At 39.6% G+C, this 26,073-nt stretch overlaps 1 pseudogene; it reads left to right on the top strand.

Annotated features, from left to right (window-relative positions):
- LOC131999262 (centromere protein K-like) overlaps positions 1 to 26,073 on the top strand; it is an 89,994-nt pseudogene that overhangs the window by 10,487 nt on the left and 53,434 nt on the right.

The raw sequence follows: 26,073 nt of genomic DNA, 5'->3' as shown, positions 1-26,073 counted from the left end.
TACATTAATTTTCAGACCCAGCCAGAGCCCTAAAGAGGCTTGAGGAAAACTTTTCCTTCCCTACATAGCAGAAACCAGATGGTTCACAAAACAAAAATATTTACTATCTGATAATGATGGTAATTTTGTGTGTCAATTGAATAGGCCATAATACTCAGATATTTGATCAAACATCAACCTGTGTGTTTCTGTGAACATATTTTTTATGGGATTAATATTTAAATAGTTTTAGAATAAAGCAGATTACATTCCATAATGTAGGTTAGCCTCACTTAATCAACTGAAGGGTTTTTGTTGTTGTTGTTGTTGTCATGTTTTTTTTTTTTTGTTTGTTTGTTTTTTGTTTTTTATGAGAGGGGGTAGAGAAAATGTGCAAAAGCTGGGTGGGGGGAAGGGGAGGGACAGAGAGACAGAGAATGTCTAGCAGGCTCCACTCTCAGCAGAACCTGATTTGGGGCTCAATCTCATGACCGTGAGATCGTGATCTGAACCAAAATCAAGTCAGAAGCCTAACCAACTGAGCCAACCAGGCACCCCCATTTGAAGGTCTTATGAGAAAACAGAGGTTCCCTAAGTGGGTATTTTGCCAGTAGACTGACTTTGGACTCAAGCTGCAAATCAACTCTTCACTGGACCTCCAGCTTCCTAGCCCACCCTGTAGATTTTGGACTTGCCAGCCTTCATAACCACATGAGTCAAATTTAAAAAAAAAAGATTTTTTTTAAAGATTTATTTATTTATTTGACAGAGAGAGATCGCAAGTAGGCAGAGAGGTAGGCAGAGAGAGAGAGGAGGAAGCAGGCTCCCTGCTGAGCAGAGATCCCGTTGTGGGGCTCGATCCCAGGACCCTGAGATCATGACCCGAGCTGAAGGCAGAGGCTTTAACCCACTGAGCCACCCAGGCACCCCGGATTTTTTATTTTTAAGTAATCTCTACACCCAATGTGGGGTTCCAACTCACAACCCTGAGATTAAGGTTCACATGCTCTTCTGACTGAGCCAGCCAAGTACCCCATGTGAGTCAATTTCTTAAAATCAATGTCTTGGGCACCTGGGTGGCTCAGTGTGTTAAAAAGCCTCTGCCTTCGGCTCAGGTCATAATCCCCCAGGGTCCTGGGATCAAGCCCCACATCAGGCTCTCTGTTCAGCAGGGAGCCTGCCTCCTCCTCTTTCTCTGCCTACCTCTCTGCCTACTTGTAATCTCTATTTGTCAAGTAAATAAATAAAATCTTTTAAAAAATCAATGTCTTTCTCCCTTTCAAAATAAAGGGGAGACACACACACACACACACGCATATGCACATACACACACAGACTGACGGACCAATATACATACCCTATTGGTTCTGCTTCTCAGGAGAATGCTAATACAGATTTTGGTACATAGAGTGGCTCTAGAGGAACAAAATATTAAGGATGAGTTTTTGGAATTCGTTCTAGGGTTTCTGTAATTGGTTCTTTTTAAGATTTTATTTATTTATTCATGAGAGACAGAGAGAGAAAGAGGGAGGTAGAGGGAGAAGCCAACTCCCACCAAGTAGGGAGCCTGATACAAGACTCTCAGGATCCTAGATCTGAGGACCCTAGGATAATGAACTGTGAAAAGGCAGACGCCCAACCAACTGAGCCACACAGGTGCCCTGTGCAGTTGGTTCTTTTAGCTGATTAGGCTTAAAGGGATTCCATATATATTAGTAAAGAGAACATGGATAGTCTATGGTATGATGTAGCAATGGAGATATGCAAAATACAAACTTTGGGCACCCTAATCACACACTTACAGGAGGCAAGACTGTGGGTGACTGTGTACATAAGGCTCTCAATTTGTTTCTTAAACAAACGAATAAATTTATATTGCCTAATTATAGGTTTCCTATGGTCATATGAGAGAGTAAGAAAAAACTCAAGCCTGCAGAATATGCAGACATCACCCAAAAATACATAATTGCAGCACTATGTTCCTTTTCTGGGATATTCCTGAAAGAACACAAAAAAGTGGTAAATTCTTTTCCAGTGGGCAGAACTTCTAGCAGTACACCTAATTGTTTATTTTGCTTTGGAGAAATGGCCAGACATGTGATTATTTGTTGATTGTTATGCTATAGCCAATGGCTTGGCCAGGGATTTAGAAAGAACATGATTGGGAAATTGGCAATAAGGAGGTCTGGGAAAGAGGTATACAGATAGACTATTCTGAATGGGCAAACATTGTGAAGACATTTTTTTCCCTGTGGATATTAAGCAAAGGATGAACTCAGAAGGGAGTTCTGAGTTCTATTCTGTGGACACCAGTCACCCCATTTCCCCAGCTACCCATCACCACTCAACAGACCCATGAACAGAGAGACGATGGTGGCAGGGACAGAGGTTATGCATGATCTCAGCAACATGGACGTCCACTCACCATGGTAAACCTGAATGCAGCCACTGCTGAGAACCCAATCTGGCAGAAGCAGAGATCAACACTGAGTCTCTGATATGGCACAATTCCTTGGGGTATTCAGCTAGCTACTTGGTGGAAGGCTGATCACATTAGACCGTTCCATCTTAGAAAAGACAACATTTTGTTCTTACTGAAATAAACTTACTTACCTACTCTGGATATGTATTTGCCTTCCCTGAGTGCAGTACTTCTGCCCACACTGTCAAAGTACCACCCATGGTCTTACAGCATATCATATCCACTGACATGTATCCTTCTCATCAAGGAACTCACTTCAGAGTGATAGGGTCTAGGACCAGCTACCCCCAAGTGTGTCACTTTAACATATTGGATATTTGGGAATAAAGGAGTTTGAGGAAAAAAAAAAAACCAGAATCAGGAAGTTCACTCATACTCTACCCTCCACCTCACCCTAAAACAGGCCATAAAACCTCATATGAAAGATACCCTCCCAATATCCAGAAAAAGTAAACATATTTATCTCTGAACAAAAAGGGATACTGAGAAAAATCTGAGCAAACAAGACCTTTTATGTTTCCCCACATTTACTACAATTACTCCTACTCCTTAGCATATTTCTCCATGACTGCCCACTTTTCAAAAACCTATCATCAATATACTCAGGTCTGTTTCTCTGGGTCTTCATTTCTTTAAGGCTCCCAGGTTACATAAAATTTACATTAAGTAATTTGCATGATTTTCTCCTGTTAATCTTCCTTTAGAATATTCAGATCCAGGGGCACCTGGGTGACTCAGTCAGTCTGCCTTCAGCTCAGGTCATGATGTCAGGGTCTTCAGATTGAGCCTCATAACCACTGGGCTCCCTGGGGCCCATCAGTGGAGAGTCTGCTTCTCCCTCTCCTTTGGCTCCTCCCTGATACTCATGATCTTTCTCTCTCTAATAAATAAAATCTTAAAAAAATATTCAGATCCAGCCAGAGGCCCTACAAGGGTCAAGAAAAACTTTTTTCTCCCCAATAACAGGAAATGAAGTACAGCACTGGTACAGCACTGGTGGGAATTCACTCATCTTACCATGTTTCCCACCATCCTAAAGTTGCTGGCTTATAGAATGGTAAAATGGGCTTTGAAAGACTCAGATGCAGTATCAGCTAGTGGTAATATCTCGTATAGCTGGGGCAAGGAGGATGCATATGCCATGAATCTGCATTCAATATGATACAGTTTCTCAGGTAGTCAAGATTCTTGGATTCAGGAATTAAAGGGTAGAAATGGGAGTGGCCCTGTTACTTATTAATCCTAGCAACCTACAAGCAAAGCTTTACTTCTTGTCCCTATGACCTATGCTTTTCTGGCCTAGAGATTTTTGTTCCAAAGGGAAGGATACTAGGGCACCTGGGTGGCTAGGTCAGTTAAGCATCTGCCTTCAGCTCAGGTCATGATCCTGGAGTCCTGCAGTTGAGCCCCATGTAGGGCTCCCTGCTCAGCTGGCAGTATGCTTCTCCCTCTGATTCTGCCTCTCCCCCTGCTTGTTTGGGTTTTTTTGAGAGGAAGGGACAGAAGGAGAGAAAAAAAAATCTTTCTTTCTTAAGATTATATTTATTATTTATTTGATTTTTTAAAAAATATATTCTTAAAAATTTTTATTTATTTATTTGACAGAGATCACAAGTATGTAGAGAGGCAGACGGCGGGGGGGGGGGGAGCAGGTCCCCCATTGAGCAGAGAGCCTGGCGTGGGGCTCGACCCCAGGACCTTGAGATCATGACCTGAGCTGAAGGCAGAGGTCCAACCCACTAAGTCACCCAGGCTCAATTATTTTAATTTTAAAATTAATTTTTTAAAATTGATTTATTTATTTGAGATAGAGAGCACAAGCAGGGAATAAGGGCAGAGGGAGAGAGAGAAGCATACTCCCTGCTGAGCAGGGAGTCTGATATGGGGCTTGATCCCAGGACCCTGAGTTCATGACCTGAGCTGAAAGCAGACACTTACCCGACTGAGCTACCCAGGGGTCCCAAGATTATTTGAAAGAGAGTGCAAGTGAGAGTGAGAACATGAGTCGAGGGATAGATAAAAGAAGCAGAATCCCTGCTGAGCAGGGAATACCCCCAATGGGGGCTTGATCTCAGGACACTTAACTGACTGAGCCACCAAGACGCCCCTGGAGATTAGGATGGTTTAAGGAAATATATATGAATGCCAAGTTGACAGGAGATGAATTTATGATGTTAATTTTATGTGTCAAATTGGCTGAGCCACAGCACCCATATATTTGGTCAAGCATCAGCCTGGATGCAATTGTGAAGGTGTTTTTTGGAGGAGATCAACAACTAAATATACCATTAGTTATGTGGATTAACTTCTTTTGTGGGTGGGTCTTATCCAATTAGTTGAAAGTTTTGAGAGAGACCAGAGTGAGGTTTCTTAAGAGGAAATTTGGGGCACCTGGGTGGTTCAGTCTTTAAGTCTTTGCCTTCAACTCAGGTCATGATCCCAGGATCTTGGTATTGAACCCCACAACAGGCTTCCTGCTCAGTGGGAAGCCTGCTTCTCCCACTACCCCTCCTTTGTTCTCTCTGTTATGTCTCTCTCTGTCAAATAAATACATAAAATCTTGAAAAAAGGAAAAAAGGAAAGGAGGGAGAGAGGGAGGGAGGGAAGGTGGGAAGGAAATTCTGTCTCCAGCCTGGTGTTGGATTAAAATCTGCAACTCTTCTTTGTCTCTAATCTACCAGCCTACCCTGCAGATTTTGGACTTGTCAATCTTCATAATTACATGAGTCAATTTCTAAAAGTAAATCTCTCTGTCCTTAATAAACTGGCCCTTTAGAAAAAAGGTTTGCTGATCTGTATCCTGGTCACATGGCCTATATCATGAAAATTGTCAGAGATTCCTAGTCAGAATAGTGTGATTTAAAATCTTCCTCATCGTATTTATTCTTACAAGATCTACTAGGAATGCTAACTTTGAAATGTAAACCCTAAGAAATATTTTTTGAAAATGCAAAACACATAGACAAATGGAATAGAACCCAGAAATAAACTTGCCTACAGCTCAAATGATTTCAACAGGAATACAAAGGCCATTCAATGGGGGAAAAGATAATCTATTCAACACACAGTGCTGGGAAAATTGAATATCCATATGCAAAACAATAATTTGTATAAAAGACCTAAACTTAAGAGCTAAAATTATAAATCTCATAGATAAAATCTTCATGACATTTGATTTGTCAAAGATTTCTTTGATGACACCAAAAGCACAGGAAACAAACAAAAAATAGATTAAATGGGAGTACATCAAATTTTAAAACCTCTGTGTATCAGTAATATGAAACAAAAACAAGCTTCACGATGGGGGAATATTTTCAAATCCTATATCTGATATATGGTTAATATCTACAATATATAAGAATTCCTACAACTCAGCAACCACCACCACCAAATTACCCTGGTTAAGAAATGGTCAAAAGACTGGAATAAACATTTCTCCAAAGAAGATGAAGATAAACCAATCAGTAAAAGATCAGCATACAAGATACCACTTTACACCCTTTTGAGTGGTTATTGAATTAAAAAACAATAACAAAAACAGAATAACAAGTATTGGCAAGGATATAGAGAAATTAGAACCCTTGCACTTTGCAGTTAGAAAGGTAAAATGGTACATCTGCTATGGGAAACAGTGTTTCCTAAAAACAAAAGGACAGAATTACCAGATGTGGCATATATATGTAGTATATACATGCAACAGAATGTTATTCAGTTTTTTTGTTTTCGTTTTTCAACATTTCCTTATCAATTCAGGGTCTCTTCTGATTCCATACAAACTTTAGGATCATTTGCTCCAGCTCTTTGAAAAATACTGGTGAAATTTTGATCAGAATGGCATTGAAAGTATAGATTGCTCTAGGCAGTATAGACATTTTAACAATAATTCTTCTTCCAATTCAAGTGCATGGAATGGTCTTCCATCATTTTGTGTCTTCAATTTCTTTCACGAGTGTTCTTTAGTTCTTTGAGTACAGATCCTTTACCTCTTTGGTTAGGTTTATTCCCAGATATCTTGTGGTTCTTGGCGCTATAGTAAATGGAATTGATTCTCTAATTTCCCTTTTTGTATTTTCATTGTTAGTGTATAAGAAAGCTATTGATTTCTGTACATTGACTTTGTATCCTGCCACATTACTGAATAGCTGTATGAGTTCTAGTAGTTTGGGGGTGGAGTCTTTTGGGTTTTCCATATAAAGAATCATGTCATCTGTGAAGAGAGAGAGTTTGACTTCATTGCCAATTTGGATACCTTTTATTTCTCTTTGTTATCTGATTGCTGATGCTAGGACTTCTAATACTATGTTGAACAAGAGTGGTGAGAGTGGGCATCCTTGTCGTGTTCCTGATCTCAATGGGAAGGCTGTCAGCTTTTTCCCATTGAGGATGATATTTGCTGTGGGTCTTTCATAGATAGATTTGATGTTAAAACAACATTGAGATACCACTGGGGCACTTGGATGGCTCAGTGGATTAAACCTCTGCCTTTGGCTCAGGTCATGATCTCAGGGTCCTAGGATTGAGCCCCGCATCGGGCTCTCTACTCAGTGGGGAGCCTGCTTCCTCCTCCTCTCTCTCTCTCTCTCTGCCTGCCTCTCCACCTACTTGAAATTGAAATAAATAATATCTTTAAAAAAAGAGAGAGAGAGAGAGAGAGAGATACCAACTTACGCCAGTTAGAATGGCCAAAATTAGCAAGACAGGAAACAACATGTGTTGAAGAGGATGTGGAGAAATGGGAACGCGCTTACACTGTTGGTGGGAATGCAACTTGGTGCAGCCACTTTTGAAAACAGTGTGGAGATTCCTCAAGAAATTAAAAAATAGAGCTTCCCTATGACCCTGCAATTGCACTCCTGGGTATTTACTTCAAAGATACAGAAGTCGTGAAAAGAAGGGCCATCTGTACCCCAATGTTTATAGCAGCAATGGCCATAGTCTCCAAACTGTGGAAAGAACCCAGATGCCCTTCAACGGATGAATGGATAAGGAAGATGTGGTCCATATACACTATGGAGTATTATGCCTCCATCAGAAAGGATGAATACCCAACTTTTGTAGCAGCATGGACGGGACTGGAAGAGATTATGCTGAGTGAAATAAGTCAAGCAGAGAGAGTCAATTATCATATGGTTTCACTTATTTGTGGAGCATAACAAATAGCATGGAGGACAAGGGGAGATGGAGAGGAGAAAGGAGTTGAGGGAAATTGGAAGGGGAGGTGAATCATGAGAGGATATGGACTCTGAAAAACAATCTGAGGGTTTCGAAGAGTCAGGGGGTGGGAGGTTGGGGGAGCCAGGTGGTGGGTATTAGAGAGGGCACAGATTGGATGGAGCACTGGGTGTGGTGCAAAAACAATGAATACTGTTACGCTGAAAAGAAATTTAAAAACAGAAAAAGAAATGGGCAAAAGTCATGAATAGATGTTTTTCCAAAGAAAACATCCAAATGGCCAACAGACACATGAAAAAATGCTGAACATTGCTTGGTATTAGGAAAATACAAATCAAAACCACAGTGAGAAACCACCCTATCAGAAGGGCTAAAATTAACAAGTCAGGAAACAACAGATGTTGGTGAGGATACCGAGAAAGGGGAACCCTCCTACACTATTGGTGGAAATGCAAACTGCTGCAGCCACTCTGTAATACAGCATGGAGATTCCTCAAAAAGTTGAAAATAGAGCTACTCTACAATTCAGCAACTGCCCTACTAGGTATTAGTCTAATGGGTACAAAAATGTTGATTCCAAGGGTCACATGCAACCCAATGTTTAAAGCAGCACTATCAATAATAGTCACATTATGGAAAGAGCCCAAATGTCCATCGACTAATAAATGGATAAAGAAGATGTGATATATACATATATACAATGGAATATTCCTCAACAATCAAAAAGAATGGGGGCACCTGGAGGCTCAGTGGGTTAAACCTATGCCTTCAGCTCAGGTCATGATCTCAGGGTCCTGGGATCAAGCCCCGCATCAGGCTCTGTTCAGCGGGAGCCTGCTTCCTCCACCACTCTCTCTCTGCCTGCCTGTCTCCCTATTTGTGATCTTTCTCTCACTCTCTCTCTCTCTCTGTCAAATAAATAAATAAAAATAAATAATATTGAAAAAAACACAAATAAATTACTAGATTCCTTTTTTATGTAAAGATTTTATTTAATTAATTTTTTAATTTATAAATATTTATTTATTTGACACAGAGAGAAATCACAAGTAGGCAGAGAGATGGGAAGCAGGCTCCCCACTGAGGAGAGAGCCCGAAGCAGGCCTAGATTCAAGGATCCTGAGACCACGACCTGAGCAGAAGGCAGAGGCTTAACCCACTGAGCCACATAGGCATCCTATATAAAGATTTTATTTATTTATTTGACAAAGAGGGATACAGTGAGAGAGGGAACACAAGCAGCCGAAGTGGGAGAGGGAGAAGCAGGCTTTCTGCTGAGCAAGGAGCCCAATGCAGGGCTCGATCCTGAACCAGAGGCAGATGCTCAACAACGGAGCCACCAAGGCATCTCAAATTATTAGATTATTAGATTCCTGAAAATCAAGTCCAGATCCAAATTTTAAAAGTACTAAAAAATGTCAGTATATTATACATGTCCAAGGAAAACTGTTTTGGTTTTACTAAATACTTTATAAATTACTACTAAAACATATTTATCTTTTATCAACAATTCCGTTGATTACTAAAAATAAGTAATTTTTTTTTTTTTTGGTTCCCACTCCCCTGGCCTCAACCATTATTAGTCCATTGATCCATACCTATACTATATTCAAATCTGACTCCCCTCCCACTGAGATTCTGGTTCCTAACACCCTCACTATTCTTACCAGATATCAGGAATCTGGGCTCCCTGAAAGTTAATATGGTATCAAACTTGGCCTTCCAACTTCTGATGATAAAGGGCATGTTAAGCTATCCCTGATTCTTAGAGACAAATTTTAAACAAAATTAATAAGAAAAAAAATAAGTACATGTTTAAGCAAGAGATTCATTATTACACAATTCACAGGATACTCATGAAAATTTTCAGTGGGAAGGAGGAGGAAGGTTCAGTGTATTTCAATTTTCTGTGGAACTTCCATCAAAGCCAACACTTTCTGTACCCTGGAACTCTAACCCAATCAATGTCTTCCCTAAGAATCCCAACCTGGCTACCCTCTGCTAGGGTCACAAACACTACATTCCCAAATATGCTGTACTTTGCTCACTGTCCTGTAGCAGGCTGTCTGATTGCTTACCTTCTCTCTTTTCTGAATCTGCTCCCCACCAGAGCATAGATATTGTACCAACAATTCCACAAATGGGCTGGCAAAAAGTGAAGGTTCAATTACCATTATATAACCAATGATTCTCACTGCTGGGAAACACAATATACTTTAAAAAAGTAGAAGAAAACTGAAATACACTGGAAATCATTTGGTATATGTGACATCATTGCTAATAAGACCAGGACTAAGTATAATATAGTAAGTACACTTAGGAGAGGGTATCACTTGGCAAAACTAAGGGATAGAAGCAGCAGTGGCTCTGTGTTGCTAACAGATGGGCTGGGAAGAGTGCCATAATAACTGAACCTTGTTAGCAGGGCTGGCTCCTGGCTCACAGAATATGGAGCTCCAACCCCAAAGGTGAGAGCCTTACCTCTAGGGAACTAGCTACCTATGATACTATGATTTGGAACAAGAAATCCACCAGAAACCATCTAGAGCCACCCAGGGGGCACTTGGGTGGCTCTAGATGGTTAAGCATCTGCCCTCCAGCTCAGGTTATGATCCCATGGTGGTCCTGGGATCGAGAGCTGCATTGTGCTCCCCGCTCCACAGGGAGTCTGCTCCCCACCCCCACCACTTACACTCTCTCTGCCAAATAAATAGATAAAATCTTAAAAAAATAAAGAAATAAGGGTACCTGGGTTGCTCAGTGGGTTAAGCCTCTGCCTTTGGCTCAGGTCATGGTCTCAGGGTCCTGGGATCAAGCCCCCCCCCCCCCATGGGGCTCTCTGCTTAGCAAGGAGCATGCTTCCCCCTCTCTTTATGACTGCCTCTCTGTCTACTTGTGTTCTCTCTGTCAAATAAATAAATAAAATCTTTTTTAAAAAAGTAAAGAAATATATAGTTGCTCTTCATCCCCCTTTCTGGCACAGAGCTCCTAAATTTCTTAGAATTTCTGTAATGAGATTGATAAAAATATTGTCTGTGATGTTAAAGAGGTAACATTGGAAGGCCAGGAAGGATGGGGGCTGGTTTGGTTGCCAGGAGGATCATGTGATTAGAAGGTTAGACTTTTCAGTCCCATCTTCCTAATGTTGTGGGAGGAGAGACAGTCTGGAAATAGAATCAATTTCCAATATCCAATGACTTAATAAATCACTCTTATATAATAAAACCTCCATAAAACCCCACAAAGATAGTGTTAGGAGAGCCTCCAGGCTATTGAAACAATGCTTCCATGTGCCACTGTGCTGGGCCCAAACTCCATGGGCAAATAAACTTCTGTGTTTGGGACCTCACGGTATGGGTCTTTTTATCTGGCTGTTGATTTCTATTCTTTATATCCTTTGTAATAAAATGGAAATTTAGTGAATAAACCGATTTTTTTAAAGATTTTATTTATTTATTTGACAGAGAAAGATCACAAGTAGGCAGAGAGAGAGAGGGAAGCAGGCTCCCCGCTGAGCAGAGAGCCCGATGCGAGACTCGATCCCAGGACCCCGAGATCATGACCTGAGCCAAAGGCAGTGGCTTAACCCACTGAGCCACCCAGGCGCCCCAATAAACTGATTTCTTGAGTCTTGTGAGTCAGTCTAGCAAATGAATCCAACCCAGGGAGGAGGTCATAGGAATCTCTGATGTATAGCCAGTTGGTAAGAAGCACAGGTGACAACCTGGAGATGGCAATCAGCATATGAATTAGAGCACAGTCTTGTGGGTCAGAATCCATAACCTGTGGAATCTGATCCTATATCTGCCGAGATGGTGTTGATGAAGTCCCAGAACCTAAGTCAGGTTCGGTGGGGAGCGGATGAAGGGGGGGGTGCAAGGCGCTAGCTCTTGCTTTGTCCTCAGCCAGCCTCCTGCTCCCTCATCAGTGTCAGAATGGAGTTGTATTATAGATTGCCCAGCTCATGCCCGAGAGTTGTTCAACGTATGGGGCAAAACTCCCCACACAGTAAAAATGAATGCAGAGAATGTAATACTCAACATTCAGCAAGCATGAGTACCATTCTCTTCCAGCTCCCACACCAACAACAACTTCAGAACTCCACTGGTTAGGAGAGAAAGACACAGAGGTGGGGAAAGAGCTGGTGAACTTGTGGGCTTCCCTTCAAGTACTTCAAACATTTTTTTTTTTGTCTGAGCTTATTTTCTAACACATTCTCTGAAAAGAGTAAGGAAACAGAATCACAGCCAATTTAAGTGACTTACCTGTGTTCCCACACTTTTTTCTCCATTATTATCATAAAGTTAAGAAAATCACAAGCACATGCTAGTGAATCATCAAGGTTTAGATCCAGATGGTACTACAAATGTGGAAGATATTAAGATGCAAACTTCTGCATCCACTTTGGTCTTTCACAAAATTGTCTTCAAACTTGTTGCTTATTTAGTCTTAGAAGTTTTAGAAGCTGTTAACTTTTGGGACACCTGGGTGGCTCAGTGGGTTAAACTCTCTGACTTCAGCTCAGGTCATGATCCCACAGTCCTGGTATCAAGCCCCACATTGGGCTCTCTGCTCAGCCGGCAGCCTACTTCCTCCTCTCTCTCTCTGCCTACCTCTTTGCCTACTCTCTCTCTGTCAAATAAATAAAATCTTAAAAAAAAAAAGAAGAAATTACTGAAGATTGTGAAGAGGGGCACCTGACTGGCTCAGTTAGTGGAGCACATGACTCTTGATCTTGGGGTTGTGAGTTCAAGTCCCACTTAAAAAAAATTAAAAAAGGAAGATGAAAGAACATGAAATGATAGGAAGGAATGTTAGAATAACTTATCACTTGTTTATAGGGAGGGTCACTGATTCAAAGGCTCAATCATTATTATTAGTTATGCAGGTGAAATCTTTGACCACTGAGCTCAGTTAATGACAGAAACTCCTGAAATAATTCCACTGAATGAAGATGTTCTGATAACATAAGGAAGAGTTCCAAAAATTGAGACATGATCTTGAAATGGTACTGTCTACCATTTAGTCAAAGAAGGAAAAATTAAAGGAAGACTTGGATAAATAAATAAAATAATATAATATTATTTTGAATAAACAAATAAAAAATTATGGAAGATTTGGAAAAAAGTGTTGGATAAATAGCAACAGATACTGCAATCTCTTAATGTACTACAAAACAAATTGAAGCATCATATAGTGACATTTTCTGAATTGAGAACTTTCAATAAGTTGATGATAAAAATATTTAAAAGAGGGTCGTCTAGCTGGCTTAATCAGTAGAGAACGTGACTTTTATTTTCCATCACTTCAAGCCCCATGTTGGAAGTAGAGCCTAATTTTAAAAAATGATTAAGGGGCCTTTGGGTGGCTCAGTCATTAAGGTTCTGCCTTGGGTGGCTCAGTCATTAAGGTTCTGCCTTCGCCTCAAGTCATGATCCCAGCAGGATCCTGGGATTGATCCCTAAATCCAGCTTCCTGTTCTGAGGGAAGCCTGCTTCTCTCTTTCCAACTCCCTCTGCTTGTGCTCCCTCTCTCACTGTCTGTCAATTAAATAAATTAAATTTTAAAAAACTAAAAAAAAATTTAAAAATGATTACAAGAATAGGAGATACTCTTGATTACTTTGAGTGTATAGAAGACCATTTTCCTCTACCCAACAGAAATGTTAAAAAGAAAAAAAAATTCAAGAATCAACTGCATAGGAGCACCTGGCTGGCTCATATGGAGTGTGAAACTCTTGATCTTGGGGTCAGGGGTTTAAGTCCTATGGTAGGTGTAGAGATTACTAAGAAATAAATAAACTTAAAAAAAAATCAACTGCACAGTTGACAGCACTGTGAAATGTTACAGATTCATATAAATAGATGTTCCACATTATCTGCATCAAAATTTGTGATTCCATTTGGCTGTCTTATATTGAACTGCCCTTACTTAATGGAATTGCCTGGAGACATGCAGAAGAGCCAACCCAGATAAGATTGGAAACATTCCATCAGTGAAAGGATGGTCTCTTTTTCACAAAGTACTTAAAGAATCCTATCATTCAAGGATAATGGAAGTCCTGAACTACTTGGATAAAGAACATATTTGTAAATCAAAGCACATACGCAATCTTCCTTTTATCATTAAAATGAAATGTGCCACAGAGGCACCTGGCTGGCTCAGACAGTAGAGCATGTGACTCTTGATTGCTGGGTTGTAAATTCAAGCGCTATTTTGGGTGGACACGTTACAGAAAAGTGAAATCTTAGGGGCGCCTGGGTGGCTTAGTTGATTAAAAGTCTAATTTGGGTCAGGTCATGGTTCCAGAGTCCTAAGATCCAGCCCTGCATCAGAGTCCCCGTTCAGCAGAGAACCAGCTTCTCTCTCTCTGCTTGTGTGCACTTTCTCTGTCAAATAAATAAGTAAAATTTTTTCTTTAAAATATTATTAATTTTATTTATGTATTTGACAGAGAGAGACATAGCAAAAGAGAGAACCTAAGTGGGATAGTGGGAGAAGGAAAAGCAGACTTCCCACTGAGCAGGGACCCTGGGATCATGACCTGAGCAGAAGGCAGATGTTTAATGACTGAGCCATCCAGGCACCCCATAAATAAAATATAAATAAATAAACCTTAAATAAAACGTATTGCCACAACTATTATTTATTTTAAATTATTTTGAAATGGTTCTCTCTCATTCAGTTAGCGCTTTAGAATTTTAAACGATATGGACAAGAATGCAAGTAAAAATATTCTAGTCTTAATCATTATAAGATACTTAATTTACCTTCATGCAATATTTTTTGAAATTCTTTAATTTATGATGTTGCTAATGTAATATTTTCCATTTAAATTTCAACAGTTTTTAATGTATTTAAGTTCCATTTAGTAATCAACTCTTACATTTAGGAAATATAAATATAAATATTATATATATATATATATATATATATATATATATATACCTCCAACAGATGAAATATTTTATATATATAGATATTTATATTTATACCTCCAACAGATAAAAAGATGCTCAACATCACTCATCATGAGGAAAATGCACATCAAAACTACAATGAGATCAGCTCACACCTGTCAGAATGACTAACATAAAAAATGCAAGGAACAACAGGTTTTGGCAAGGATGCAGAGAAAGAGGAGCCCTCTTGCACTCCTGGTGCGAATGCAAACTGGTACAGCCACTCTAGAAGATAGTACAGAGATTCCTCAAAATGTTAAAAATAGAAATACCCTATGATCCAACAATTGTACTACTAGGCATTTACCCAAAGGATTCAAAAATACTAATTCAAAGGGATACATGTACCCCCTTGTTAATGAACACCAGGTGTTATATTGAAATATTTAATCACTATACTGTACACCTAAAACTAATATCACACTATGTTAACTGGAATTTAAATGAACACTTAAAAAACAAAAAACAAAATAAAACAAACAAACAAAAAAACCACACTTCATTTCTGGAGCACTTGGTTGGCACAACTGGTTTGGTGTTCAACTCTTGGTTTCAGGCCAGGTCCTAATCTCAGGTTCATGAATCGAGCTCTGTGTTAGGCTCCACAATCAGCACAGAGTCTGCTTAGGATTCTCTCTCCTTCTCCTTTTGTCCTCCTGCTTGTGATCTCTCTTCTCTCTCAAAATAAATAAATCTTTTAAAAAATATTTTATTTCTTCGGTGCCTGTGTGGCTCAGTCAGTTAAGTGGCTGCCTTCTGCTCAGGTCATGTTCTTGGGGTCCCGGGATGGAGCCCCGTGTCCTTCCAGCTCCCTACTCAGTGGAGTCTGCTTCTTCTTCTCCCTTTACCCCTCCCTTAGGCTGTGCTCATGCTCTCTCTCTCTCTCAAATAAATAAAATCTTGACAAAAATTCATTTCTGATAATGTGTAGATAAATAGGACAACAACTCAGAAATTTCTGGAATTGGTGATCTGTCTTCTGAGAATTTAAACTAAGGACATAGGGAGAATGAAAGAAACATATCTATTTATAAAATATACTTTTCCCTCTTAAATAAAACAATATAACAATATAATTTATTACCTCCTTTAATCATTTTACTTGAAAAATATGTATTTTTCTCCTGGTTGCTGACATAAAAATTTATCACATGGACCCTGACCTCATTTTCACTCTTCCACAGGAAAAGAAATGTTGGACCCAGCTTGGAAAAAAAAATACATATATGCCTTTTATAGAAAACTGTGTGGCAGCTCCATGGAAGGTTGTCAGGGCCTTGGCATAGGGCTCTGGGATTATTCTGTAAGACAAATCTCAAGCACTAAAGTTGTCACCCTCATGAAGGGACAGCCACGTGACAGGATTTCTGCAGCTTCCCTAAGCCAGGGTCACTTCAGGCCCTGGGTGTTTGCAAATATTCCTCATTGCCCTAGACCAAGCACCTTTCACTTTCCAGAAAAGCGCTTTCATTTTCTGACATTTTCTTAAAGTTTGATATTAAACCTATGATGCCTGTATTGTGCTCCTCTGGTGTGTCAACCAAAGAGAAGAAAGGAAAACAGGAGATGAGAAGGGAGGGAGAAAAGAGAGGACAAGAGAAGCCAAAACAGGGAAGATGACTCTGGAAAAGAGGGTTCTCAGTATGTAAATAGGGAATGCAGGAAGGCAAACCAAAACCTGTGGGACTAGATTGGGATTGAAAGTATCATTATAAATACATGGAAAAAATACATGCATACACACAGTTTTATATGTCTATATTTCTATACACAAATCTTCCTCACCTTATATTGGGGTTATGTCCTTATAAAGCTGAGTTGAAAATATTGTGATCTTTAAGACCCCTAATCTACCAACATCATAGCTTAACCAAGCTTACCTTAAACATGCTCAGAACATTTACATAGTCTATAGTTAGGCAAAATCCCCTAATGCAAAAATTATTTTACAAAGTGTTGACTATTCCATGTAATGTGTTAAGTACTATAGTGAAAGTGAAAAACAGAATGGTTGCATGGGTTCAGACTGCATGGCTAACTGGTAGCTGTGACTCCCAGCCACTGTCCTGCATTATGAGAGAGTATCATGCCTCATATCACTAGACTGAGAAAAGATCAAAAATTAAAATTTAAAGTAATTTCTCAGGTTCTTGCTTCCAAGACACCCAAGGAAAGAAGGAATTGTTATCATGCCAAAAAGGGCCACATACAGCCCATTATCCATACCATCGGCAACTAACCATTGCAAGCCTAAGGAGGACAAGGCCATTGAGAAGTGCATTATTGGGAACATAGTAGAGGCCACTGCCATCAGGAACATTTCCAAAGCGAGTGTCTTCAATGTCTATGTGCTTCCCAAGCTGTGTGTGAAAGTCCATTACTGTGTGAGCTGTGCCATTCACAGCAAGGTGGTCAGGAATTGCTCTGGTGAAGCATGGAAGGACTGAACACTCCCATTCTGATTTAGATTCATAGGTGCTACCCCACCATCTCCACCAAAGTCCATTTAAGGAGCTAAGTCCTTCAGATCTGAAGAAAAACTATTCTAGGAAAAAAAGCAAGATGGAAATTATACTATAAAAAATTTTTGAGTATGATTTCTACTAAATGAGTACTGTATTTATGCCACTGTAAAGCTGAAAAATCATAAATCAAACTATTGAAAATTGGGGACTATTGTATTTATATACAACTACATATAATTATACACATATAGTTATGTACATAGCTATATCTATATATCTTTATCTGAAAGGGCATAAAAGCAGTATTAGTAGCACTGATACCTTATTTTCTAAACACTTTTTACTCTATGCCTATTTTTTAATTTATGAATTTGAGTGTCTAACACAGTCACATGTTAAAACATCAAAATGTACAAAATGACATACCATGTAAAGCCTGTATTCCACGCCTGATGACCATATATCCCCATTTTCCTGAAGACTCATTTTACAACCACTGTTCTGAGATACTAAGGAATACCCCCTTCTTTCTCTCAGAAGTGTGCTATTTTGGATGATAAATTATACAGACACTCTACTGGGAACTCTCCTCCTTCACCATGTTGTCACCTCAAGACACAAGAGTCACCTGTGTTATATATAAGTAAATACATATATACATATGTATACAAGTAAATACATATATAATTTTTTTAAGTTTTAACTGACTGAGCCACCCAGTATCCTCTTCTTTTTTTTTTAATTAAAGATTTTATTTATTTATTTATTTATTTGACAGATCACAGGTAGGCAAAGAGGCAGGCAGAGAGAGAGAGAGGAGGAAGCGGGCTCCCCGCTGAGCAAAGAGCCCCATAAAGGGCTCGATCCCAGGATCCTGGGATCATGACCTGAGCCAAGGCAGAGACTTTAACCCACTGAGCCACTTAGGCACCCCCCTCTTTTTTAAAGATTTTATTTATTTGTCAGAGGGAGAGAGAGAGTGAGGGAAAGAGAGAGAGCACAAGAAGAGGGAGCAGCAGACAGAGGAAGAAGCTCCTGAACAAGGAGCCTGATGGGGAATTCAGATCCCAGGAGCCTGGAACCATGACCCAAGCTGAAGGCAGATGGTTAACCAACTGAGCCATCCAGGCATCACCTGTTTGTTTGTTTGTTTATTTATTTACTTATTTTATTTGAAAGAAACTGGTATATACATGCTATTATTACCTTTACTTTGAATCAAGCTTACATATATAGAAATTATAAGAATATTAAAAAGAATTCACTCTTCACCTAGACTCACTAATTCTAAACATTTGGTTTTTCATGTTTTAAGCCACCTAACTTTCACCTGGATTGCAGTTTCCAGCCCCTCCCTCTGTCAGCCCTCCTCCTAAATGATGTGGGAAAATTAATACACAAAGGAAGACTCCAAGAGGACAATATTGAAAACATCATGGCCTGGCAGAAATGATAGCAGTGAAAGGTGACTATTGAGGTGGCAGAGAGTGGGGGGTGCATAAGAAAGCCCTGGAATTCTAATTTTGAGAATCAAATAATTACATAATCAGTAGGTATATATAGATGCTTTACCCATGATTGATATAAAACACTGAAAATATCCTTTCTCGCAGAGCCTTTTATAAACTTAATAATGCATGTACCATGCACTAAGTGGCATAGGCAAAAAAAAAAAAAAAAAAAAAAAGCTGAAATTTTAGCTTTTCCTGCCTCAACCTGAATAACTTCAGCACAAGCCTTCAAACACAATTCTATTGAAGTCAACAAAGAAAATAATCATGTGGATTTTTCCCTTACTGTATTCACAGTCCAATGAAGAATTAGAACTAGTTAATAAAATTTGAATTTAAATAGTGAGAAAATAACTATAGGTAAACCACAGGTCTCTCCCTCAATCTGCACCCAAGCCTCCTGCTAGACATGAACAGATCTACAGACAATAGTCATTTATCAGTTTTCACATTGCAGAGTATAATGGTTGGGTCTCATCTAGTCTTGCTTTTAAGTATAAGGGTCTAAGGATGCACACACTTAGAAGTTCATGGCAGCAGTGTTGGTAATAATTGTACACTATACTGGACCCAAACAATCATCAGGTATAGAAGGTATTTATTCATATATGATATAAAATGTTATTATTCATACATATACAGATATATTTAATATCACTATATACATAGATATGCATAATTATTGGTACTTGATATATAGTGGTAATAGATACTGATAATGATAGAATATTGTCTAGAGATGAAAATGAACAATTGGTGCTACATGCAACATAGATAAATATTGAAAACATAATAGCCTTACTTTGGAAATATTGTGGGATCAGTTCCAGACTACTGCAACAAAGTGACTATCACAATAAAGTGAGTCAAATGAAATTTTTTGGTTTTCCAGTACATATAAAAGTTATGTTTACAGGGGCGCCTGGGTGGCTCAGTGGGTTAAAGCCTCTGCCTTTGGCTCAGGTCATGATCCCAGGGTCCTGGGATCGAGCCCCACATCGGGCTCTCTGCTCTGCGGGAAGCCTGCTTCCTCCTCTATCTCTGCCTGCCTCTCTGCCTACTTATGATCTCGGTCTGTCAAGTAAATAAATTTAAAAAAAAAGGAAAAAAAAGTTATGTTTACACCATACTATAGTTTAAGTATGCAGTAACATTATGTCTAAAAAAAAGTACATACCTTAATTTAAAAATATTGCTAAAAAATGCTAACCATCATCTTAGCTTTTGGTGAGTCATAATTACTGTCATAGATCATCATAACAAAGATAAAGTTTTAAAATTTTATGGGTGTGATACAGAGACATGGAGTAAGCAAGTGCTGTTGGAAAAATGGCACAGGTACAGTTGCTTGATGCAGGGTGTCACAAATCTTCATATTGTAAAAAATGCAATGTTTGGGGCTCCTGGCTAGCTCAGGGGAAGAGCATGAAACTCTTGATCTTGGGGTTGTGAGTTCCAGTTTCCCCATGTTGGATGTAGAGATTACTAAAAGAAATAAAATAAACCTAAAAAATGCAATGTCTGTGAAGCACATTAAAATGAGGTATGCCTATTGTAAGTGGGGGAGAAAACAAAAAATATTCAGTTAAGAGCAAGTAAACTCCATAAACTCTGTAACTTAAATATGTAATCTCAAGGGATAAAACTATAAAGATCCATGACAGATCCATCTCCACTGGAAGAGGATATCAAGATTGGGAAGGGATGGGGATGTCTGGATGGCTCAATTGGTTAAGCATCTGCCTTCAGGTCATATTCCCAGGGTCCTGGGCTAAGGTCACCGCATCTGGTCCTCTGCTCAATGGGGAGCTTGCTTATCCCTCTGCTTGCTGCTCCCCCTGCTTGTGTTCTGTCTCTCTGACAAATAAATGAATAAAATCTTTAAAAAAAAAAAAGATTAGGATGGAGAAAGAAGGTGATAAATCTTTTTACGGGGGGAAAATTTCCCTTCCTGTATCACAGTTGTTAATCCTTTAACAAATGTGTCCTCAGTAGGCTTGAAAACTATTCAGTCCTTAAAATAAAAAAAATATCAAAGAAGTTTTGCTGAAAATTCTTGCTTTGTATTTATTTCCTTTTTTTCCCCTGTTTAATAGTATATGAAGATCTTCAATAAATGCTGTAACTACCCCTCCCCACCCTGCAAAAAACAGGATTGAGAAAGGATACCCAATGGTCATGAGAAACCCAGGGATTTTCCCTTAAGATTCTATATCACTGTTACTTCCACTCCCTTACCTGGAAAATTAGTTGGGATATCCATAGACTAATAGAAGAAAGACTTATTCTTGAGTGCAAATAGACTTGATTCCCAGCTAACCCTGCAGCAATATGTCCCCGAAGTGGCTACAACTCCTCCAGAACATTGTTTTTCAAGTGCATAAAAGCATACACCTGTTTCCTTATTAATTCCCCCAAATAAGCCTCAGGGCAAACTCTGTTCACCTGCTAATATCAATCTTCTACAGCTGCATCAGAAATCTCCACTCCAAGCTGAACTTGTAGTTCCAGTTCCATTGACTTTGGATCACATCCAGTCTTGCACTAAGGCAATCCTTTCAGGAGAGTATTACAGTTGGAATATGTTAACTGTATTTGGATCTATGCTAATGACAGAATTTGTGAGTTTCCCCACCAGGCAATTTGTGGATAATCTCTGCTCTGTCAATTAGAAGCTGTTCTGAGATGTTAAGGCTGATAATGTATTTCTAGGGCATGCTCATTAAATCCCTACTTGGAAGGGTGCCACACCTGGGTAACTCTCCCAAACAAATTTTTTTTTTTTTTTTTAAGATTTTATTTATTTATTTGACAGATTACAAGTAGGCAGAGGGGCGGGCAGAGAGGGGAGGAAGCAGGCTCCCTGCCGAGCAGACAGCCTGACTCGGGGCTCAATCCCAGGTCCCAGGACCCTGGGATCATGACCTGAGCGGAAAGCAGAGGCTTTCACCCACTGAGCCACCCAGGTGCCCCTCACAAACAAATTTCAAACAGCAACTGACTTACATCGCCCCAAAGCATTAGCTATCCAAATGCTCTCTGAGCTGAGCTCTGCTTCAGGGATTTAAGATTTGGAGGGGAGCCTAACCCAGTGCTTTTCAAAGTATAAGGAGCTTTGGAATCACTGGAGACCATATGGATTCTAATTCAGTAGGTCTGAGGTGAGAGCTGAGATTTGTATTTCTAACAAGACTCCAGCTGATGCCAGTTGTGCTTGTTCACAAACCTCAGAGTAACAAAGATTAAGCATCCTGCTTAAGGTTATACTTGTCAGGGAGACATATCTAGATAGAATCCTAATTTTAACTGAACTGCTGTAGGGTCTTGAACAAGTCCTTTCCCTTCAGAGTTGGGTTTATGATTAACCCCCTCCCATGTCTGCCTTCATGGAGTTTGAGTATGTAAAACACTCATTTACATATTAAATTAAGCTTTAGTTCTGTACTCCCAGATTTAGTACGTTTCAGTGATTTTCTCTGTCCTTGTTAGTGAACCCCAGTCTCAGTCACTGGTTGCGTTATTCTGAGTGTGGTCCTTAAATCAACCCTGGCATTTGTTAGAAACAAATTCTCAGAACCCAAACCAGACCTAGTGGATTAGAAACCTGGGTGGAGGGTTTCACTCTATGTCTTTTTTTTTTTTAAGATTTTACTTATGTATTTGACAGAGAGAGACACAGTGAGACAGGGGACACAAGCACGGGGAGAGGGAGAAGCAGGCTTCCTGCTGAGCAGGGAGCCCTATGCAGGGCTTGATCCCAGAACCCTGAGATCATGACCTGAGCCAAAGACAGATGCTTAATGGCTGAGCCCCCAGGTGCTCCCACTCTGTGTCTTAATAAGCTTTCAGATTATGCTGATACACACTCAAGTAGGAAGACAATTGCCTTTGCCAAGGTGATATAGCAGAGTCAAGCAGAACCACTGGAAAAAATAAAATATACAAACGTTATATTCATAATTGCACAATATTAAAATTGAAATGGTAATTGATTTATTGATATGAAAAAGTATTTCTTTTTTTAAAGGTTCATTTATTTTTTTTAAGATTTTTATTTATTTATTTCACAGAGATCACAAGTAGGTAGAGAGGCAGGCAGAGAGAGAGGAAGGGAAGCAGGCTCCCTGCTGAGCAGAGAACCTGATGCGGGGCTTGATCCCAGGACCCTGAGATCATGGCCTGAGCAGAAGGCAGAGGCTTTAACCCACTGAACCACCCAGGCACCCCTAAAGATTCATTTATTTGGAACACCTGGATGGCTCAGTGGGTTAGACCTCTGCTTTTGGCTCAGGTCATGATCTCAGGATCCTGATCTCAGGATCCTGGAAGTGAGCCCCTTATCAGCTCTCTGCTCAGCAGGGAGCCTGTGTCTCCCTCTCTCTCTGCCTGCCTCTCTGCCTACTTGTGATCTCTCTCTATCTCAGTCAAAAAAATAAATAAGATCTTTAAAAAAGATTCATTCATTTATTTGAGAAGGAGACCGAGAGCGTGGGTGGGAGGAGCAGAGGGAGAAGGAGAAAAAGAACTCGAACACCCTTCATACTGAGTACAGAGCCTCACATGGGGCTTGAACTTACAACCCTGAGATCACAACATGAGCTGAAACCAAGAGTTGGCCAATTAACTGGGTGTGCCACCCAGGTGTCCCCCAAATATTTCTGATACTAAGTTAAGATAAAATTTCTAAGCATCTCTAAGAGAGAGGAGGTGGAGAACTTGACAGGACATATATGCAAGTAGAGAGTAAGGAGTGAGAAGTTAGAGATATATAAGATTTCTACTCACATAAGGGAAAGTACCTTTGGTGACTGGTTAAAGGGGCAGAAAATTCTAAGACAGCTTCACATGCACTGAAGTTGAGAATTACAAAGAGAAAAGCTGTATCACATTGTTCACAAGTATATTAGTCTAAAAATAATGTGATCATATGCTTTGTATCCCTTGGAAAGGGGAGATACAGAAGAAAGAGAGGGAACATTTTATTTAAAAAAACAAAAAAACAAAACAAAAAAACCAAAAACAAACCACTTGATTTCCAGGGTGTCTGTCTGGCTCAGTCTAGAGTGTGCAACTTTTGATCTTGGGGCCATAAAATTAAGTCTCATGTTGCTGTATAGAGATTATTAAACAACAATAATAAAACTACACCACCACACTTGATTCCCTGCATGCACAAAACCAAAATAAAAAACTATATACTGATATACAAACACACATAATCTTTTAAGATAAAGTAAGTGCAACTGTGGCAAATTTGCTTAAGAAGCTGTTGTTGTCTCTGTCCTCTGTGAACAGAGAGACCTTAGAGAAAAGTAATAGAGTGACGGAATTAAAAGAAAACTCCGAGTATTTTTAATAATAGGAGTCTCATGAAAATAAAAACAAAATTAACTTTACCATTGCTTCCTCAAAAATACCTCAAATGTTTTGACAAACATGTTAAAAACAACACAATATAATTGTTTTGAAAGAAAGGCACATAAGCAAATTTTCTCACAGATGATTTCTGTAGCCATAGAATTAATGCAAAAATAGTTTTATATTATTCTCTATAAAATCCAAAGCTCTCTTCAGGGCACATTTTTAAAGCCAGAACTAAAGGAAGAAAGTAAAATATAAATGGCGAAAATTAGATTAAAGTGTGTATTATATAGGATACATTTCTAAGACTGCTGCTGCTGCAAATTCATGTTTTAAAAACCTAAATCTTAAACAAAATAATGAAAGAACCCAAGAACTCAAATATGAAACAGGTAGGTTTTCCACAGCGGCAGAAAAGAAAACCATAGGGGAAAAAGCGCAGAAGCAGGAGGATTGATCCTTGCCGGTCTCCATTGGCTAAGTCGCCCTCCAGCAGGGCGTGATGGGGTCGGAGCCACGCTGGCGGCCTGGGTTCACTTCCCCTGGGGTGGTTTGCGGAGAAGGGCTGGCGCGGGAAGGGACTGGTAGGCGTGGAAACTCTAGAGATACTGTATCTTATAATATAATAATTTTTAATAATAATTATAGGTTCTTTTAAAGAAAGAAAAAAGAATTTAATAGAGGGAATTCATTGAGCAGGTATTAAAGGATTAAACAGGCAAAAAAGGACCCCCTGAGATAAGGATGAGTGCCCGCAGCAGAGAGCCCCATCGAACTGACACTCAGACCAGTGAGGAGAGTCCTGCTGGGGCTGGTTCCTCCAGACTAGGAAATCACAATTGCTCCATGTCCTTGCATACATTTGATGGTACTGTTGTCGTTGTCTTTAATTTTTTTTCCCCCTATGGTGTATAATAGTATCCCACTGTGGTTTTAACTTGTGAAGTTCTTTTCCAAGTACATGAAGCTCATTTTTCAAGTACGTGATTTCATTTGTTTTTAATCTATTTGCACACGTGTTCTCTGTATTCTGCAGGAGTGCTCTGTCAGCTCTGTGTGTTGTAAATACATTCTGCTGACTGCTTGACTCTTCACTGTCTTAATCCTGTCCTCTAATGAACAGAAGTCTTTGTTTAATAAAGTCCAGCCTATCATTCTTTTCCTTCATGGTAGTACCTTTTCCATCCCATTGAAGAATACTCACTTGCTTAAAAGTCATGAAGATAATCTCTTAAGGTATCTTCTGGGGACATAATTGTTTTACCTTTCACAATTATGTCTGTAGTTCATCTAGAAGTGACTTTTATGGTTTTGTATGTGTGTGTGTGTGTTTGCAGAGATCCTTTTCATCTGCTTTGAAGTTTATTATTTTTAAAATTTATTTATTTATTTTCAGCATAACAGTATTCATTATTTTTGCACCACACCCAGTGCTCCATGCAATCCATGCCCTCTATAATACCCACCACCTGGTACCCCAACCTCCCACCCCCCCACCCCCATCCCCCCCCACTTCTAACCCCTCAGATTGTTTTTTGGAGTCCATAGTCTCTCATGATTCACCTCCCCTTCCAATTCCCCGCAACTCCCTTCTCTCTAACTCCCCATGTCCTCCATGATATTTGTTATGCTCCACAAATAAGTGAAACCATATGATAGTTGACTCTCTCTCTGCTTGACTTATTTCACTCAGCATAATCTCTTCCAGTCCCGTCCATGTTGCTACAAAAGTTGGGTATTTATCCTTTCTGATGGAGGCATAATACTCCATAGTGTATATGGACCACATCTTCCTTATCCATTCATCCGTTGAAGGGCATCTTGGTTCTTTCCACAGTTTGGCGACGGTGGCCATTGCTGATATAAACATTGGGGTACAGATGGCCCTTCTTTTCATTACATCTGTATCTTTGGGGTAAATACCCAGGAGTGCAATAGCAGGGTCATAGGGAAGTTCTATTTTTAATTTTTTGAGGAATCTCCACTGTTCTCCAAAGAGGCTGCACCAACTTGCATTCCCACCAACAGTGGAAGAGGGTTCCCCTTTCTCCACATCCCCTCCAACATATGTTGTTTCCTGTCTTGTTAATTTTGGCCATTCTAACTGGTGTAAGGTGATATCTCAATGTGGTTTTAATTTT

Source organism: Mustela nigripes, chromosome 13 (assembly GCF_022355385.1).
Source record: "Mustela nigripes isolate SB6536 chromosome 13, MUSNIG.SB6536, whole genome shotgun sequence".
NCBI lineage: Eukaryota > Metazoa > Chordata > Mammalia > Carnivora > Mustelidae > Mustela > Mustela nigripes.
Note: the sequence above shows the minus strand (reverse complement) of the source record. Positions and strands in the feature narration are given on the sequence as shown.